Below are 21,606 nucleotides of genomic sequence, written 5' to 3' on the forward strand. Positions count from 1 at the left end.
GAACTGGGTTTAGGTTGAATCACTACTGTGTCATATCAATCAACGACAGAAAATGAAAATGTCACGGATTATTACTTCAACTCAGCTTATTACCGCTTATCACCAACTTTTAGGCTGTTCTCACACAACAAAATCAGTCACATCAGTCTTGGAAACCATATACTTTTACGCCCCCCAGAAAACCACAGAGCCACAAATCCTTGTGCTTTATGTAGCAGTATGTCTTTATAGTTTCCTTTCCATCTCCTCCCCGGCTCCATCCTTCATTTCTTCCTGCCTCCTCGCTGGGGCCTCTGGTGCAATTTCCACCTCTGCCTCCGAGGTCGCGACCCCTCCTCTCCCGGCGGATCACACCATGGAATTATAAAGACGGAATCACAACCTTCCCTACTGCCAGACAGTCCACCGGTGGGAGGAATATTAGTGGGCTGACCTCAAACAAAATGCTGGTTGCCCTCGGCAGCTGGGTAAACAGGTAATATCCCCCATTTAAACAGACCATAATAGTAAAAACCCTCTCCCTGCAACCATCCCCTCCTTCCCTCCTTCCTTCCCTCCACCCCCCACCCTCCCTTCTTTAAACACATCTCTTTGGTGATTGCTTGATGCAAATGCCATGCTCCGCGCTCGTTCCGCTTTGGCTTCCATTACACTGTGCAAAGATTGGTGGGGTGGTCGGAATGGGAAATCGGCCTTTAATCATTCATGATGGCCATGTCTAAGTTGGGTATGCCCCTAAGTGCTCCGTCTCCCTCTCTTTCCCTTCCTCTCGGATACTGTGTCTCTCTCGCCCGTGTCTACAAGTCTTTTTCCTCTCTCCACTTCTGTCTCTGTCTCTCTCTCATCTTTTTCACAGCTAGCTTAACTCCCGGGGGACAAGAATGATTCCTGTTCACCCCCCCCCCCCCCCCCTCCCTCCCTCCCCCTCCCACTCCTCTCCCCTCCGCACCTCCTCCTCCTCCTCCTCCTCCTCGTCTCTCCTAAAACGCGGAAAGGAATGCGGAGGCCCGCTAATGCAGCCGTCGAAGGGCGGTAATCTGGAAACGCTTTGACGCGTAACACCCCCCAAAAAAATCATTTCAGGGCTTAAAAAAAAAAAATGTACAAACGCACTTGTGAACTTGTACGAGTTTATCTCTTTTTTGGCTTTTTCTTTTTTTGGGCTTTTTTTATTGCTATATATTACGAGCGAAGAAAAAAAAGTATCAAAGCGCTTTCACTTTGTTTCTGTGTACCTCGTAGCCAGGCCTGTGGATGCTTGGCTTGTTCAGCAAGAGGCTCTCTGCTTCCCTCTCAAGCTGAAATCAAAGCAGGAGCAGAACAGGTCGGCAAGTTGGGATTGCGTGTGGAGCCTTGTAGATACCACATGCCGCTTTTCTTTATACCGCCTTTGACAAAAGGCTATGGAAGGAAGCACACATACTCTTTCTCTCCCCCTCTCTCTCTCTCACTCACACTCTTTTTCTCCCTCTCTTAATCACACACACACACGACCAAGACAACAACCCCGTCATTGAACTTGTTTTGCATGCCGTATGAGAGTTTTTCGTCCGCTGCCAGGTCCGACTGCCGTTTGACAATTTTCTATCTGCGTCTTGTTTTTTTCGCCCCCTCAATATTGACTTTGTTTATGTTTTCGCGTCGACACCGGAGCCCCCTGCCTCTGTAACGGGATGGCATTTCCATTACGGCGCTTTATCTTCTGTCGTCAGGAGCGGCTATGCCACAGCCGGTATACCATAATTGAGATCCTTGTGTGGCTGGGAAGCCAAGATACTCTACCGGCGGATGTGAACGTGATTGTTAAAGTCTTGAACGTTTCTCAGAATTTGGGATTAAATATACATGCTGTCAGAATGCGCTCGTCGGTTGGGTTCAAGGTGGCAAAGTTCAACAAATTGCGGATCTTGTTAATAATGTGATAATAATGTGAGGAAAGCGACATTCTCTTTTTTCCTTGCACCCCCCAGGAGATCAGAGCGAAGGGTCGGCTACAGAGCAGCAGCCTCGGAGCTGGTTCAATGTCTTGCTCAAGGACACTTCAGCAGGGCAGATGTGTATCGAAATCCCTCCTCACTCTATCACCTTGTTACCCTAGACAGACTTCATGCCTTTACTTTCTGCATGCTTGAAATACTGCAGCAATCCTCTGCAGTACTAACGCGGGTCCGGTGTTGCCCAGGGTTTTTGCGTCATACTGTACTCTGAGAATTTTTGATGCCTGCAACTGTAAATGATTCTTAATAATTTAGTGTTAACCATTGGCTTATATGAGTTTTTGCTGAGCAGAGTCTCGGATCCAATTTCAGCCTCGGACCAGAGAGGTTTGGCAAGGCGGGAGAGGGAGAGAATATGAGAAAGAGGACGAGAGAATGAGAAAGAGAGCGAGAGAGTGTGAACGAAACAAGAGAGTGATAAAGAAATAGGCAACCGAGTGAGAGAGACAGTGCCAGGAAAGCAAGTGTCCTGTTTAGGGAGGGAGGCCAAGGTCAATAAAGTGCGGTCTGGTCTGAGAGAAAGAGTCCTGCTGCAGTTTTTATGAGGGGGGCTTTCTCCCTGTATGTATAGGGTGGCCTCTCATAACAGAGGGAAAACAACTAATCAATAATTGAAGAGAGCAGTAAACACTGTGTGCACAGGACCTCTCTGGGGGGATTCCTGTGTCGGTGAATATGTGTTTCTGCTTGAGTGTGTGTATATATTCACATGCGCATGTTGGTGTATATTTTTGCACGTCCACCCGTGCGCACAAGTGTAATAGAGCTAATTTGGTTAAAGCTGCAAAGTAAGCAAAGTTTTCCGACCACTAGAGGGTGACAGAAACCGTGACACATTTGTAAATAAAGCACAGCAAAGCCACTGCACTACGGAGGCCTACTAAGGTCATACATTGCAAAGCACTGCGCATAAAGGCTAACAGCTAAGCTAAACGTACCTACAGAGAAGTCTCACCAGTTACCAGTCTCACTTTGACAGAACTTTCTCCCACTGAAGGTTACATGTCCCACAATGACAAGTGAAGAGGTAGGTAGCAAGTTTACTAGTTTAAGTTCGATTCCGCCATTACAAGAATTGTTTTTCAGGGATGGGAGGGGGTGAGCGCCGCTTTAAACAGCAAGGGAGGAGACAAGCTATTTTAAAAAAAAAAAGAAAAGCTACTGAATGGGCCAAGAGGAGCTTCGTTCCGGAGCGGAATTTGACAACAAGCTTTAGAAAAGAGGTGAAAACAGCAACACAGCTGGCTGCTGTGTGGATATTGGTTTATATCATTATGTCTCAATGAAATGTCCACATAGCACACATTACTTTCAGGACTGGTTGTAAGGTCTTATATCGCTTATTGCAGGTTTAAACTCTACAAAATCGTCTGGTAGAAATACTACCCGTCGACTTATTGCAGAGCACGCTTTTGAATTGGCCCAATCAATAGTGGGGCTATCTATCATCCTGGTAGGAACAGGGGTCATGGCTTTAAGAATGGGAAAGGCCTCAACCCTTTGAGGAAGTTATAGTCCTTGCTAGTATGAATGACACCTTTGAAATTGGTGCCTGTTGGTCCAGAAGACAGTGTCAAGCCCGGCTCTCCAGTGGTTTGTGGAAGGAGTTTCGTTGGGTGAGTCAGGCGGAGTTGAAGTCAGTTAAACTCGCTACTCTGGTTGGGAAGAAAAAAAAAAGAAAAAGAAAAACCTTTGTCTACTTCAGCCGTATACTTTTGAATTGGCTTGATGGGTGACACAGCCATCTATCTTGTTGGCAGGCGCAGGACTCAAGGGCTTGAGACTGGGTGGGGACTCCAGTGTAACGTCCTGAAACTTCCACTAACTTCCAAACTCGCCTCTATCTAGTAACGCAATCATGTATGAATGTGCTTCAATAATGTTTTCACAGGAAGATGGACTATGGTCCTGGCTTTAAATCACACATATATTCCAAACGGAAATGAAAATTTTAGGATTCTTGTCACCTGAGGGGAGAGGATAATAATATTTTAGAATTACTATTTTTTTTCATGGGAAAGGAATTACTTCCATCGAGCAGTCATCTAGAGTGTGACGGGAATGTTAACAGCACTATTAGAGTGCTGATGACTTAGAGAGGACTGTATGAGGTAATCTGCCCAGATATAATGTCTGTGAAGTGGAGAACGAAAGTGTCAGAGAGAGAGATAGAGAGAAAGAGAGAGCTGCTGAGAAATGTTGGGCCAAAGGATTTCCCAGTCAACAGTGTACAACAGTGTACAAAAGCTTCAGTGAGATCAATGGAAGTGATGCAGTCCTTGTCTTCCCTGCAATTGTCATGCAAATACCATGAATGTACACATCTCACCAGAGGGGTCAGGTTCTCAGAGGTGAACATACCGACAGTTATGGGTATCAAACCTGTGACTTTTTCATTATGGGACGGCCTCTTGGACAACCAGACTGCCCTGGTCCAGTGTGCTACGTTTGTATTCACTTACCTGTTACTTAACATACTGTAGGCTACAGCATTAGCTTGCACAATGGATAGAACTATCCACCAGAGACACAGAGATGATTGTGGTGCCAATCGTCTCTTCAACTTCAACTTCAAGAACTCTAACCTTGACTGAAGTGGTTTTAGCACAGTGATAAGTTATGCGGCTGCCCATGCGTAGATATAGGATGAATCAGGCCATTTATAGGTATAGTACTAATCAAGGATGCATAACTCTGTGTAAGATATCATACGAAAGGTTGTATGAGAACGAAGTTACCACTGCTGCTGGCAGCCATCTGGTCATATTAATGCGGACTGTCAAGACAAGACAAGATTGAAGTACAGCGAGTTTTTTTATTGGAAGTTACCAATGTACCATAAACCATGGGGATGTTATTTTAAATTAAAGAAGTATTATTTCATTTGATAGTGGTTTGCTGCTCTTTTCTTGGTAAGTACTTACAACTGAACTAAATGTGGTACAGTGTTATGGGTAGGTTTTGTCTATTCTCCCTTGTGTCTTTCTTGGTCTGGCCAGCCTGTGTAAATGTCCTCCTGTGTGTTAGTCTTGTCAGGTCAGTTATTTTAGTTCTCTTGTATCTATGGTGTTCCACTATTTTGAATTCTGTTCTGTTTAGTTGGCCTCAGTTTAAGAACACTTCTTTTGCAACAACCTTATTGTCTATTGTTTTACCTTTCCGCTCATATTTTTTTCTTGTTACCATCCTCTGGGTAAATACAAGCCGTCATTTTGAGCTCTCTACCTGTGACTCCTTGTGCCTACTTGCGCGGTCCTTCGCAAGGCCGTCGTGTCCCTGGAAAATACAGGTCCAGGATCAAACGTAATATTCAAGTACAGCACCATGGTTAGAACTGAGATCCGCCAGACAACGTATTTTTCATCAGTGATAGAAAGCAACAATGTCTTCAAAAGAATTGCCAGTGAGTAATCAAAGGTGATTGTCAATACCAAGAATGCCAGGTCGATACCTCTGTCCTTGTGGAGAATATTGTTGCCAAGTTGGAGAGAACAAAATTCTGAAGAATACCAGCACAGAGAAGCATCTTTACAGTTTGAGATGGACGTTAAGTTCATCCCATCATTAAGACATACCGGTGTTCACAGCTGTTTCTCTGTACATTTGAATAGCACTGTTTGTTTGTGCAGGTAGGTCGTAATGCGTCATTCTCACACTGAATCTCAGGGCTTTCCATTCGTTCTCGTCTGTCAAGTCACCATTCGATGTATCCTTGATATTTTTTAAGGTTGGCAAGTAAACTTCCAGGAATCGTACTTTGGCTGGTTTTACTTCAAATGTGCCATGGAGGACACAGGAACGCACATGAATGCTAAGTGAGAAAGACCTCAGGTTTGTGTGAGACAAAGCAATTAACAGAGCAACGGTGCATGTGTGTGCTCACATGCAAGATAGACCAGAATGTGTGTGGATGTCGACGTCTGCGTGTGTGAGTTCTGTATGCTGCAGACAGGCAGCTTTAGGTCAGCTGAGCTTTGTGTGGGGATTAGTTGCCTGTTGGCAAAGTCAGAGCCTCAGAATCACTTTCCCCTCCGGCTCTTTGTCACTCCGCCACAAACCGAAAGACAGACACGGCGACAGGCAGACGGCGAGCCCATTGTGTTCGGGGCCATTTCCTCTCGCCTTCTCTCCTCTTCCTCTCCACTCGATGATACTTACTCACCGCTGTCGCCGTGTGAAAACCTTGTAAATCCAATTTTGGGTGATTTTTCTTTTAGAAGATATAGAAAGAGAGAGCTCATAAGGTTTTTATGACCCCTAGCACCTATTAACTCCCTGCAAAATTAACTGTCATTAAAATAATGTATGGTTATTGCCGTGAAAAGCAGACACTTTTATTTTTGTTGACTCCTGAAAAGTTGAGGCTTTGATGAGACAACAACACTCAATATTCATCCATTAAAAGCCATTGAGGTTACCACTTTGGCACAGTCCACGGGAAGAACTGTTAGGGTATTGACATAGCCTGTAATTGGAAAAGCATATTTAAAGATATGTATAATTAAGTCTATGAATAAGGTATAGGCTGGTTTAAAGAAAAATCACCCCAGCAGGAAGGTCGTACTGCTGTGTCTGACAAGGCTGCATCAAGTTGCAGCCCTGCATGGAATGTAGCCGTATGTCTGTGTGCGTTCGATTGTGTGCGTGTGTGTGTGTGCGCTTGTGCACGCCGCCCACGAATGCGTGTGTATGTGGAATACCACCAGGATCTTGTCAATTAACCGCTGAAAACAATCCCTCACTGCCTTGGGGGGTTTAGCAGCTAACTAGGAGGGCAGTGCCAATTGGAGACAAATTGGCCGCTCCACTAGGCTGCATGATGATGCTCAGGTGCAGCACAGAAATGCTCATTAATTCCTGCTACCTGGGGGTGGTGAGCATACATGATGAAGCCAACATCTGAGGAATTTGCATTATAGCCCCCTCATAAAGACAAGGGGATTGTAAATCATAATAGGACTTTTTTTATTTTTTAAATAATGATGAAACAATACAAACTGCTAAAAGTTTATTGAAAAAAAATAGCGTTGATTTCATTCTGCGAGGAATTCGTGTTCATGTGTTTGGTGCTATGTAAGCAGTTGCACAAACAGTCCATCCACGCCAGTAGAGCAGTGGTTCCTTGGGGAAGCGGGGGCTCTTAAGGGAATTCCATGGGATTCCCAGAAAAATTTGCAAAAATGTAAATTTACTATTATTTCACTCACTGGAAGTTAGCACAATGAGAGTATGTATAAGGATATATAAGGCTATTTTGCTTACAGCTTTCATTTTTCACTCTGTTATTATCCTCTAGCCTACAGTAAGTACAGTTATATAATTCTGTACCAAGACATACAGTATAACAACAACAATCTTCTCAGATAGGGTTCCATTAAAAGAGTCCATGCCAATACATTTGAATTTGAACTTGGCAATTTTATTGATGTTCAGCTTATTTCCTCTCAAGCTACAAACAATTCAAGGTATTTCAGAAACCTGTCTATGCAATGGCCCTCAAACTCAAATCCTAATCACTGATTAGATGGATGTTGAAGGGTATAATACAGAGCTTCTTTGCAGGCAAATCTACATCTCTGTTCATCCAGAGAAAAGGAAGAAACTCCTTAATTATCCTTTTTGATTTAGAAAGGCATTTGCTCTGCTTATTGCTTATTTACGTTTTGGACTTGGATTTCGATCGATTTGTTTAGGATTCGGTCTTGACTTGGTCTCGACCCCTTGGACTGGACCTGGTCTTGACTTGACTTGACTTGGTTATGGTTGTAATGGCATGTCCCCTACAATGCTGAAGCTCAATTAAGTAAAATGTGAACCGTGAACATGCGTCATATGTCCTTGTGGTTCAGACATATATAACCCATTCGGGAGTGTGCGCTTGCATCCGTGCGTTCATGCCTGTGTCTGTGAAGACCGATTCAATAGAACTTACCTCTAGGCCATTAAGTTTCATGGCAGGGCCACAGAACTAGATCATATGGCTAAGAAGTTACGCTCTGCTCCAGGAGGGGTGTATAGGGCGCACTGGGGGGAGGTGAGTAATGTGTCACACTCTGGTCTGGGGGAATGTGGAGGGGGGGAGTGGTGGTTGCGGTGGTGGAAAGGAGGTCTAAGGGGGCCATCCCCCCCGAGGCTTCAGACGACTACATCCGCATGTCGACTTAAATAAAGGTCACTATAGCTGTCTGACGTGAGGGAGGGGAAGAGGGAGAGGGAGAGGCGGACAGACAGACAGTCGGATAAAGGAAGAGCCACCAGCTCTCAGAAGAAGCTAAAAGGTCACATCCATGCCGTTCTAGACTCAGCGGGGTCACAGCGCTGTCTTGGCGGTGTCCTTCCTCGTGGGACCCCGGCACAGCACAGCCCAGCCCGGGCTCCCTGTTTGCCAGGGGAACGTATTGAAGTTTAGTTTGTTTAGAGAGCCCAGCAGGTGAAGATGAGTATTGATTTGCAGAGTACGGTAGAGTTGCGTGGATTGTTTGTGTGCAGTGTGTTTGTGTGCGGGTGTGTTTGTGTGCATACAGTTTACGCACTCTTCCTCTCGAGTTCCCTTCTCTCTCTCTCTCTCTCTCTCTCTGTCTCTGTCTGTCTCTCCATCGGACGTGCTCTCTCTCACTTCCGTGCTTCCTCCCTGGCCCTCCCTGTCATATTCATTTTTCTCTCATCATTCTCGCTCTGTCTTTCTGCCTCCATCTACCTCTCCTGCTGTTCGAGTAATCTATCTGACGCCGTAGTGAGTGGTTAGATGAGGGTGAATTAATCATGTTTCTAAACTGTCTCATCCGCGCGAGAACGCGAAGTCGGTAAAGGGCAGGCGCACTGCTGAGTCGTGATGACCCCCGCAAAAATGGCTGCATTGAACATAATCCATTACAAATGGGCATGATTGGGTGCTGTGTGTGTGTGGGTTTCATTTAATTGCCCCACTCTCTGCCAGAAATATTACATTGAATTACAAGGTAGTGGTTGACATAGCCTCATTTTTTTTCTTTCCATTTTTATTGAGTTTATTTATGTAGTTCAGAACTGTACCATTTAACTAACCCAGGCTATATTCCCTAAGTCCGTAGCTGCAGAAGCCTTGTAAAAGGAAAAAAAAAAATCTTTCTCTCCTAGTAAACAGGTCCACATATCCGCCGAGAGCAAATCGCCCCTGAAAGGGTCTCCGGCTGCAGAAGGGCCTAATTGCTGGTCGGCCATGTTGCTTGGGGGACAAGACAGTGGCATGAAATATTAACAGAGGCTCTTGGGATGTGAGCAAGGAGCCCATGACAGTTGGAAAGATTTATAATTAAGCAGGCAAGGATTAAAGACGCAGACATACACACATTCACACTCTCTCTCCCTCTCTCTCCCACTGTAAAACACACACACGCAAGCGCGCCCACATACAAGCGCGCAGATATGAAGATTAATGCGCAGCTGGCCGGGCTGACAAAGCCAAACTGTAGAGTCAAGAGTCATTAACGCCTTCACGTACACCGGGAGCACCGCGCGCCGTTGCCCAGAGAGACACTGTGAAGGTCAAGGGTCATAAATTCCCAGAATGTTGTCTTCACAGACAGTTAAATTTGGCCTGCTGTCCTTCATGCTCATTGGGTTGATTCAGACAGAGAGGACTGCGGTGGAGCGCTCTGCTGTTGGTCTCAGAGAAACGACCCGTGCAATGCAAGCAGTTTATTCAAGTTTAGACGACAACCATCGTACATAAATGATTAATGAATTCCGACACGTTTTTCATGTTGTTATGGAGTTTTTGTTGACAGGGAGCAGTTTTATGAGGTGCATGTCAGATGGTGGAAGAGACACATCCATCCGGGCCTGGCTTACACAGCACATCATGTTTAGTGCTTTAGGACTACCAGATGGATGGGTTTACCGCATCAGGGCTATTCAGATAGGATAGACTTTTGAATGCTTTCCTTGGGCTGTTTAAATCTTTTGATGCTCATTGTGTGTGTGTGTCATATGTGGCAAACATCACTCACTCATTGGCGCCTAATTTGGCCAAAAAAACAAACCATAACTAGAAGGCACTCGGACAGCACAAACATCCACCAACACTGAACAATTCAGCTTGCTGTTACACCAAAAGACATCCTTCTTATCACTTACATTATAGGTTAATTTGATTTCTTGACCCTGCAAACATACACTAAGATCTGCAATCAAGTCTTTATCTCTGTTAGATTCATAGATACGGCTAAAAAACGAAAATTGTCTAATGGTGGAAACCCCAGATCTGTATCAACATCAAAGTCTGGACAATTGTTCCTTGGTCCAAGGCCTATCTATGCACCGAATTTCATGGAAATCGCTTAAGACAGACAGACAGACAAACTAACAGGGGCAAAAACATAATTTCCTTCACTGAGGTAAAAAGTATTAGTATTATCCCCATGTAGTCAGAGCAGGTTGAACTTCTCAAATGCATCCATTAAATTGAAAAAAAACAAAACAACATACAGAAGATGTATAAATGCTCCCGTTCGTATGTCATGTTCTATTCAGCCTTCTGACAGCGGGTTTTGGCGACACCTCCGCCAAACCCCTCTCTCCGCTCTCAGTCAGCGGGACTGCCATTTTGTTCTTTGTCAAAGTGCAGATTGCGCCTTTAAACAATCCCGCCAACAGGCTTGCTGTGCCCGAAAAAGTTTGTAGCATTTTGATAGAGAAATATTTCTGTTGGAAAAATGAGCGAGCGCATTGTGTTGTAACTCTGGGCTGCAGGGCACAGAGCTGAGAAACAGAACACATTAGCTTGTCAAAGTGGATGAGGTAATTTGTTTTCTTTTATTACTGAATTAATAGCGTTGTTGCGGCGCTTGTGAAGTTGCGTTGCGTCTGGTCGTGTGTGTGTGTGTTTGTGCGTGAAAGTACATGTAGCTTGAATGTGTGTATGCATGTGCATGTTCATGTGGATTTTTAGATACGCATGAACATGTGTACGCATGCATCTTGATGTTTATTCATCCTAGTCCATGCTTTTGTGTGCGTATGTGTGTGTGTATGATTGATGTCATACTGAGAGAGAGAGGGAGAGAGAGAAAGAGAGAGAGACACTACATTGGGGGGAAAATGCATTTTGACTCATTATGCAAGTATAATGAAACTATATCTCCACAGACTCGGCATATAGTTTGCTCTGACTTCTCTAAAAAAAAAAATGTAAGCACAGCAAAAATGAGCCTACGCATACTTACAAGAACTCAGCAATATCTCACCACTTTCCCCGAACCAAACACACATACAGCAGAGCTCCGACTACATTTCAAATTTACGCTAGAGTGGGGGAAAAAAAAGCAATAATCTTTGGTGTTTGCCAAGAATTTAGCAGCTATGCATAGGAGTCTCTCCTCAAAATTTACTTTCCGAAAGACGCCGCATATGGAGAGTTTAACTTCAAACTGCACGCTTCATAACGCCCTTAAACGACTGGAGAAGGAAATGAAGCACACCTGTTGCGGTGGCTGTATATCCTAATACTTCTGCTTCTATTTCAAATGTACTGTATAACGCTTCACACACACACAAGCATATGGCACACAGGCACGCACACACACTATAACCCACAGGAACTCCGATCAAGTGACAGAACATGTCGACATTACAGTGGACACACACACACACCGCAATGCACCAATGCGCAGTTTTTCGTGTCACATGCCAAAGCGATCATGCCTCATGCCAAAGAGCCGACTCATATGGTTTCAGAGCTGTCAAGAGCTTGTGTGTGTGTGCATGTGTGTGTGTGTGTGTGTGTGTGTGTGTGTGTGTGAGAGAGAGAGAGAGAGAGAGAGAGAGAGAGAGAGAGAGAGAGAGAGAGAGAGAACATGCTCAGTCACTGGAAGGGGTTCAAAGACCAAGTCATATAAAGTGGCCCCCTGCTGATATCAGCTACTGTGCTTTTGTCATATGTAATATTCATGTACTGTAGCTACTTTGAAGTGTGTGTGTGTGTGTATGTGTGTGTGTGTGTGTGTGTGTGTGCGTGTGTGTGTGTGTGTGTGTGTGTGTGTGTGGCTTAGAGTGCATATACTGTCAGCTCCATGGGTATTTGGACAAGGGATAGACCAAATATATAGGTTATTATACTGGCCTTTTTATTAAATATCGGATATCCACTGTCGATATAAGTTAGGTTCCTCCCTGACCACTGCTACATATAACACCTGCAATGATGTTTGTGCACATTTTATTCATTAAATTAACTGATCAATAATTATTTCTTCATGTAAAGGTCTTCATGCATGTATCCCTACCATTCAATAGGTGTGGTGGGTCACTCTGCCTTAAAGAGCCACTAACCCTAAGAGAATTTCATTAGTCTGGGTTTCAATAGAGAGTTTTAGTGTCCCATGGTGGTCTGAATTTCAGAATTAAATTCTGGAAGAAACACTGAATACTTGTCATTTTTAGGCATGAAAATGGTCAAATTTAAAGATGTTGAATATCAGCACAAAATTGCCGATTGCAGTCTAAAAATATCTATATCAGTATCTGCCTTCAAAACCCCATATCGGTTGAACCCAAATTTGGACAGTCACATTGGTGGATGTTTTAGCTCCCCTTTGGATGTGAAATGACAGTATGACTATCAGGTTAACACACCGGCTTTCTGCTTTAATTTGAGGGTATTTCCGAGGATATCAAAGGAACAGGTGAATAACTACAACCTCCAGCTGTAGTTGAATTTTTAACAACTTCAAGAGAAAGATACTTTATTAACTTTATTAATCCCTGGGGGGGGGAATAGGTGAATTTATGAAAAACGACACCCTATCAATATAATTGTTACATATTTTATAATATTCAAATACTTTTGGCAGCCTGAAAAAGTGGACTAGGCACCAAAGGAGGCTGTAATTCTTTATCTGTTCATTTGACACACCTGAAAATCCCCTCAAACTAAAGCAGCTCATTTGGAAGTAAACCACATTGAGAAAAGAAATACAAAATTCAATATACAGTGCAGTCAGGGTCCAACTACCTATGGAGCTCCCCGTAAAAAATATAAGTGGGAGCTTGCGTACGTCTTCTTTCCCGCGTGGGTGTTGAGATACCACCCAAGCTGTGTGTTCGTATGCAGCCTATGTTCCGTCTTCGCAAACTTTCCCGAAAGTTCTGACCCAGTTTATGCCTTCTCTTTGCATATTGGTAAACACATTTATGAACATGTAACTTCTGTATAATCAGCTTCCTGAGTTTTCCCCCCATAAGGTCATTTGCTTCGCCGACTGCCTTATCTGTATCTTTTAGAACAAAGGGGATGAGAGAGACTGATTAGGGCCTTCAGTTGTGTGTGTGTGTGGGTGTGTGTGTGTGCATTTCTTTGCATGGGTATAAGCCTACAAGACTGCCTTTTGGTGTATGTGTGTGTGTACACGCGCGTTCTCTCTCATGGACCTCTGGGCCTTCAGTGTGTGTCAGCCTTGGACCAGAAACATGAAATTTGCATTCTTTAATTAACATCCAAGCTTTCACTGGTGGTTGTAATTCCAAACTTGGGCTGCCGCTAGTTTTGGAATCACAAAGACAAACAACCCTGGAGGGGATTTTCCGTTTTTCACTCTCTCTCTTTTTTTTCTGTCTGCTAATGAAAAAGCTGTGAATAACTGGACTTGATTGGGTGACATTTGAGCGAGTAGAAGGAATCGTGCTAAAAAAAAAACCCCACAACAAGCCACCACAGACAGATCGCCTGCAGGATTTTTTTTTCTTTTGTGCTGTAAGATAAAAAGGCCCTTGTACCAAATGTGCTGGGAAAAAAAGTGTGAGTTTTCTCCCTAGTGACGGAGGCGAGGATGTAAGGTGGCATGGGGTGTCAGTTTTGGTTAGTGGCGGGGGATGTGCGGCTATGATATTTTGTTTTCCTTTGTAATGACGCAAAACAAGTAGAAGCTCGGGGAGAACAGGATTTCCATTTCATCTGTGTCCCTTCTTGAGAACGTTGGCTGCATTCTCAATGCTGCTTCAAGCGATAGGTGACCCAACATAAAGCATTTCATATACTCTTATTCTTTGTGTCCTACAGAAATGTCCAATATTGCCTTTTTTTTAATTATTTTTTTATCGTTATTGAAAGCTGGCATTTTCTTTCACACAGGAAAAATGTTTCACAACCAGGACCAAGTCAAACAATGAAAAATATGTTGTCAATTGTTACTGGCAACAGGCATCAAAAATCCCAGTTTTTCCCAGAAAACTTGACTTTTGGAGATATAAGATGCTAGCACTGTATTGCTTCACTTACCCCAAGGTGGTTCTATTGAACAGCAGTAAATTTAATCTCAGCTTTAGATATAACATTTTAAATTTTGTAACAATTTCCCCTAGGTGGTTCCGGATATCGGAAAGTACATAGCCTACCTCTTTTTTCCGTGAGCTAGCTTTGCCTGTTGGCTCTCCCTCGGGGAAGATGCTAACATTTAGCTTCTCAGCAGGATCTGCATTAGCCTGAATAGCCACCCAGCTAACTCTGTGAGTAATGGCTGCTGCAAAATACACTCAAAGTTGAAAAGTTCTCGGTGTGTGCATTTCAGGAGGTATCAGATGGATTTTATCACTGAAAATATAGGCTACCTCTTTCAGACAGACTGTTTTTCCTTGCTGTTACGTTAGCCGGAGGGCGTTGTTGTCCCTCTCTCTTGTGAAGCCACCAAACAGGGGAATACCAAGCCAACCTTTGTTTCTGTACATTTCCATTACAGGCATTTTTCAGCTACACACCATCCAGAACAACCATTAAAAATGTACCCGGGTAGCCATGCAAGCCTGTGCATATGCTGTAGGAAAGCTAATTGCTATCATCTGTCTCCTGGGGTACAGCCACTGGGCAAAATTAGCTAAATATTGTCCAACATATTCACCTAAGGGAGCGGGAGTGATATAATATGCAATGTTTTTACACTGGGTGACAATTTTGTTTAAAACAAATAACTTCCAGTGCAGTAGTTCTGAATAATTTGCCTTAACGGTCGCATGGGAATCTAAATCAAGCTCTTCGCAGCAGCATTTTGGTGCCGTTAGATACTTCTTCACATACTGCATCACTGATGTAATGTGAATTTTTTTTTTATCCTCCATTCTACCTGTTTCAGACTGTAATTGCAATTGCCTTCCCTGTTTGAGAATGTCACAAAACCTCGGGGCCAAGCCAAACCATGGGTAATGTAATTTAAAATGAAAAAAAAAAACATGGGCATACATGGGCATCAAGGAGAAAATGAGGCTTTTGCTTTTCTCAATCGCTGAAAGATTGACTTTTTTGGGATGGAAGTTTTTATGTGTTTTATCACTTCTACTGGACTGAAGAATTAAAATACCCCTCTTAACATGTCTAACTAATCTAGTTTTGAGTCATAAAAATGAGATGACATGATTTCACCTATTTCCAATGCAACTTCTTCCAAGGATTTCACAGAATCAAGCATAATTTTCTTGAATGATCTGCATTATACCTGCCTCGTTAACACATTTCTAGATAATTTCCTCTAACGAGCAAAACTGCGTTGGAAACAAATGGAATGATCATGACACCCCTGCGGCAGAAATTTCCACTTGCTTTTAAATGAAAACAAGATCTTAAGACTGAAAATGAGACTCGTTAAGATGGACATTTTGTTTTTTTTTTCGTTGTAGCTGCAGTAACTTTCGCCTCATTGTAAACACAAATTTGTTCTTAATTGACCTGCCTGGTTACATAAAGGCCGAAATAAATAAATAAGTAAAAAGGCTTCCTTAGGACACTGACAATACAAATTATTTTCTTCCTGACCCTACAGTATGTTGCAAAACAACTGCAATGAGGACAGTGAAAAAAAAAAAAAAGAAACTAGACAGTGTGCAGTGAAGCTGTCTCCAGCACAGCAGTGGAAGCCCTAAAGCCTAATGCAAAATGGGCAGTTTTCTGCAGGGATCCTACTTCAAAACCCACCACTGTTGCCTTTTTTGCGCCTGATTGACACAACTGATGTGCCCCCTTCTACTGATTACATGTGATGGTCATGTCGGGGGAGAAGAGCTTGCTGGGAATAGATACATTGCTTTCTCACACACACACACACACACACACACACACACACACACACATACAGACACAGACACACACACGCTCGACATGGAAACGGAAATTAAAAAGGGCTGGAGCTGAAGGAGGATGATGTCAGAGTCATGCAATATGTAGCATGTTTTCAAATACATTGACAGGCGTCATCAGAGACACAGCTTTACACACACACACACACACATACACATACACATACAAACGCAAGTGCACATTTATGTACACACACAAGGATACACATCGATAGATGCTTATGGAAGCAAAACTCGTTTTTCTCTTGTGCATGCACACACACACACACAGACACACACACACACACACAGATATAAACACAAGCACACACATTCAACACACACACCCCGCTCAGTTGCTGCTCAACAGAACTGAACCCAGTTTATCCGACAGACTGAAAGAGAGAACCCGGTAGGAAAAACAAAAGAGTAAAAAACGAGAAGGAGAGAGAACGTCTCAGTAAAGGGAAGATAAAGAAAAAAAGAAGTGTGTGTGTTTGTGTGTGTGTGTGTGTGTGACAGAGTAGAGGGAGAGGGCAAGATGAAGGAGGGCAGAATCAGCCTCAGCACCGAATGACGCACTGCTAATGATGTAATGTGTTCTTGCTGCTGCTGGTGGAGGCGCAGAGAAACTGGCATTAGCTTTGGGCTACAACAACTAGCCTGTTGTTCTCTTCTGTCTCTCTCTCTTTCTCTCCCAACCCCCCTCCCCCCTTTTTTCATTTTCTTTTGCTTTCTTTTAAATGTTGCTCTCTTACTCACAGAGTCCATATCTGATTCTTTCCTTAGCCCCACACCCTTTCTCCACATTTCACTGTCTGTCTAACTCTCTTTCTTTCTCTGTCTCTTATTTCTCTTTCTGTGCATGTGTGTTTATATGTATGGGTGCATTTACATTTCTATTTTAGACATTCAGCTGAAGCTCTAATTGACAGCGACTTACAATGAGTGCAACAATAGGATGAGCTTCAATTCCTAGATCACCAAAGATTACAAGCAAGCAAAAAGAGTGCAGGGTCTGGGCTGTATTACCCATACGATATTCCTGTAATATTTCCCACATAACGATTAATTATATTTGTTTCTGTGCATGTATTTGTATTATGTATATGTACGTGTTCAGTGACTATAAAAAACTTTTTGCATAGATGTCAGACCAAAACCCCAAATAAATCTATAATTAACTTATTTTGTAGCACATGGAAATGTGCAAAAATTTAAAGGGGGTGAATACATTTTTTTTTATAACCAATGCAAGTTTATTTTTACAACTTACATTTTTTTTTATGTTACTGGAGATTTCATATTTGAAAATCTTTACTTCTCTCTAATTAAGGAAATATTATGAGCATCATGTATACAAGTTTCTTACATGCACAGCATGTTCTGTTTATGATCAAATCCAAGCCAAACTTTGATTTAGGGATTTAGACTGACATCAACATGAAATTGATCTTGTCAAAATTAGCGCTTTACTTTGATTTTTCTGTCAGTGATGTCTATCATTACCCAATATATGAATGCCATATTGTACATATCATTTGCATGTTTGTCATCCTGTTTTTCAAAATTGAATTGAAATCTGTTTTTTTCATGAAAATGTGTGTGTGCATGTGTGAGTGACTGTTTGAGTGTTTGTGCGTCACTTTTAGAAATATAATCAATAATTGGAGACAACTGACATCTCCAAAATTCTATCAGTAATTTCCAATTGTCACTTGTCAAATCCGGGCAGTGTGTTTTTTCAGCCACACTGTCACAAAAACGAAAAAAGCTGTTTTCTCTGTTATCTCTGTCTCACACCAGTGAGAAATCTGATTGGCGATTTGGTGCTGAGTGTGATTTGTGACAACGCCATTCATGTCTCCGGGGATTACGGGTCTCTCTAAAGTGCGGGGGGAAAAAAAATCTGGGGTTGATGTATTCACTTTTATTCACTTACACAGCTTATTCCCCGCTGTATAGAGGGCTGAGTGAGACGGACAGACAGAGAGAGAGTGAGAGAGAGATCATTATTCCAGCCAACAGGACAGTGCTGTGGCAGCGATATCATTATTTGTACACAACACACTAGCAGTGGTGATAGTACATGCCATACATTTTGTTTTGTGATTTGATTGACTGGGCAAACAGATCCGCATATATGGCTTGACATTTTCCTTAATACATTTCTTTGATGCTAATTCATTTGCTGCACACACACACACACACAACGGTTTATCAGTGATTTTCAAGGATCAATGCATAATTCATTATCATGAACATGTCTCCAGTATCACACTATTTCTGGACATTATGACGCCGTGTATGCAATTATTTGCATTCCACTTTGATGTTAATGATGACAGATACAAAAAAACAAAAAAAACAAAACACAAAATGCAAATTATTATATTTTAGCCTTCTACAGCCAAGGCTGATAATGGCGATGTGATTAGCATGCAGTTGTAGACTATTTATTGGATTTTGTATGTATGATGTATTCCTTTACACATCAGTTGTTTTCAAGGATCAAAGCACATTTCATTATTATGAACATGACAAAAATATCACACTATGCTACTATGTGCGTACACACATTTTTTCTCATATCATTCTCATCACATACAAAAACACCACATGATGGGGGACACTCAAGTTCTCCTTCAATCTTGGATCACTGAATAAAGGCTATTATTTTTGTCGATTATACTTCAGTATTGATGGCACAGAAAAATGAGCTAGAGAGAGAGAGAGAGAGAGTCTGAGGCACCGGAGAGAGAGAGAGAGAAACAGATAGGGAGAGCGAAGGATTTGCTGGAAGTTTTGACTGGAAATCTGGAGATAAAGCTTTTCGATCTTGGGATTTGGCCCTTTAGAGCCGTTGAGTTCTGGCCTGTGTAGGGGCAAGATTAAAGGGAGGGCCTGACTCAGAAGGCCTGCATGCTCAAACATGTCTGTTGTTTGACTGGGCTCACCACTGTTGATCTCTGAAATCCAAGGAAAGCTTTCAGATTTGATGCCTTTTTCATGAGCAAATGTTTTTCGTACTGATCAGCCAGTTCACACATACACAAAGGCACATTAGAGGGTACATAAGTTCATGCATAATACAAGTTTATGAAGTGCTGAGCGTAATGTGTGTGTGTGTGTGCGCTTGTATTTGTGTGAGTATGTGCTTGCTTCACTTTGTTCTACCAGACAGAAAGATATTTACACACTGGCTTTGGGACGGTGTGGACCCACTATATGGTTTTTAACTGTGAATGAAAAGGCAGCTCGGTAGGCCTTTGAGGATAGAGGAAGGATAGGTAAAGCTTTATTTGTTGTGACTGAATTGTCTGTCTGTCGCCGCCTTTTACACAAAGATATTACTGCTCCCATTTCCAGTTGTTGCTAGGATACCCAAATCCAATAGTTTTTTAGAGGTCAACTCCCGCACGTCTCATCCAGAAACAAACGGGACAAACGCTAGCAAATCAAAAATCTATCCTTAAATCCTCTATGACATCGCAGCCCCGGCTATCCGTTAATCCCCGCTTGTCACAGTCGAGGTAGATCAAAGTAAATAGGAGGCAATTGCCATGATGAAGTTTTGCCAGGAGCAGGCATGTGCACAGACGGGGTCCGCCGCTGCTCATGCATCTGCCCCATTGCCCTCCAACAGAGAAAGCACACTTGTGGTGATCCTGATATTATGTTTTTAAAATGACGATTTCAGTACCCTAGGCATTCAACATGCATTAACGGTACCAATCAACGTCTATCTTTCATTTAAATTTACTTACAGTTTTGTCGGATGAATACAAAGCTCACACTAGCCCCCCTGGCCAAGTGCCTGCAGTATATAATAGACAGTTTGGGGAAATGTACACATTGAGCAGTCCATATGTAGGCCTACATTGACCAACTGCATGTGGAATGTGTAAATTAAAGCTGCACTAGGAAAGACTTTTATCTAAAAATACACCCGTCTTATCAGCCTAAATCACCAAGTGGGGCTGCAACAGAGAAGAGCGTCCCATCCGCCTCTAATTTAGACGGCATAGATTCGCCATATTTTCCCAAATGAAATTCTGATGTGGGGTATTGACACAGGTGGGAAATCTCCTCCATGCACAGGAAGCGCTGAATTGAAACTTTACAGCTAAACCAAAGCTGCCACCTCCATCCTCACCAGCCACTAAGAAGAAGACATTTAGATCTGAGGAGTGCGCAGTTTGCTGACATCACATTACATGATTTCTGGGTAATGAAGTCCTTCAAACATTAAAAATGGCAAAGTTATCAGAGTAAATCAAAGTTGAAGTTGCTTAGTGCAGCTTTAACCGGTCATTGTGAAAATCATAGTCACAGTAGCACAATGAGCTCTTATAGTCCTTATGTTACATGCCGCCTAAACACCCATGGCATGGAGATTGGCCATTGTGTGTGTGTGTGTGTGTGTGTGTGTGTGTGTGTGTGTCTGTGTGTGTGTGTCGAAGAAAACTCAGGACGAGAGAATGGCAGTTTGACAGGTTTATTCCATCTGCAGGTTGGGAGCCAAGGAACTTTTATAGCAGTTTTATAGTCTTGAATATTTATGATTATGTTAATACAAATAGAATATAATAAAGCTATTGGTCAAACGGTACAAGGTCACATGAACAAGACTGAACAACCAATGATAATTATAGTCCTAGCACTTTAAGGAGGAATAAGGAATAAGAGGTGACCACCTTCTTCTAGAAGACAAGTTATTATTTTGTCAAGGCCACTTGGTCAGTGTTTTTGGGCCTTTGCACATTCCAAGCTCACAGTACTGTGAGAAACACACAAGATGTTACTTTAGAGTTTAACCTTATAATGGTGAAGCAGATTCTGTATTCTGGAGTTTTAGGCACTTAAGATGTAAATATGGGTCAGTGGTTACATACAGGAATGTTGTTTATTATAGGTACTTTTCCATTTCTTCCTCAACATGTGTGCCATTGTGGGCGCTGCAGTTCCCTACCTGAAGGTCTTCTGATGAATACTAGAGCCTGAATAGAATATCAACTGCCTAGTGTTTCCGGATAGAGCCTTGTTATTCCATTTCTGAAGATATGGCATGAGGCTGATTGTGTGAAGCAAATGCTAGGCAGCACGTAAGTTGAGGACTGTGAGAAAGCCTCATTCAACTGTGATTAGTGTTTTTCCCACATAAACTGATGAGGTACACATTCACTATGTACATTAGCAACACAGTGGGTATAGTAGTAGTTCATGTGTACAGACTAGTAACTGGTCAATGCATGCATTGACTAGCTAATGTATGCAATAATAACAATGCAGATGGTCAGTGTACACATTCTCTGGACGTATGGATATCAAAAATTCATTCTCACATACAGAATATGGGTGTACTGTATATTAAAGTGAGGCATAAACAAGTTGTTTTTCCTCCTTTCCAGTAGTACAGTGCAGATAACCCCAGAACTCATGCTAGAGGCACAAAACCAACCAAACTAGCCAATAGCCATTGTTTCATTATTTCTTTTCACAGAGCAAAGTCTTTGTGAGACCCCAGAAAAAT

Source organism: Centroberyx gerrardi, chromosome 21 (genome assembly GCF_048128805.1).
Source record: "Centroberyx gerrardi isolate f3 chromosome 21, fCenGer3.hap1.cur.20231027, whole genome shotgun sequence".
Lineage (NCBI taxonomy): Eukaryota > Metazoa > Chordata > Actinopteri > Beryciformes > Berycidae > Centroberyx > Centroberyx gerrardi.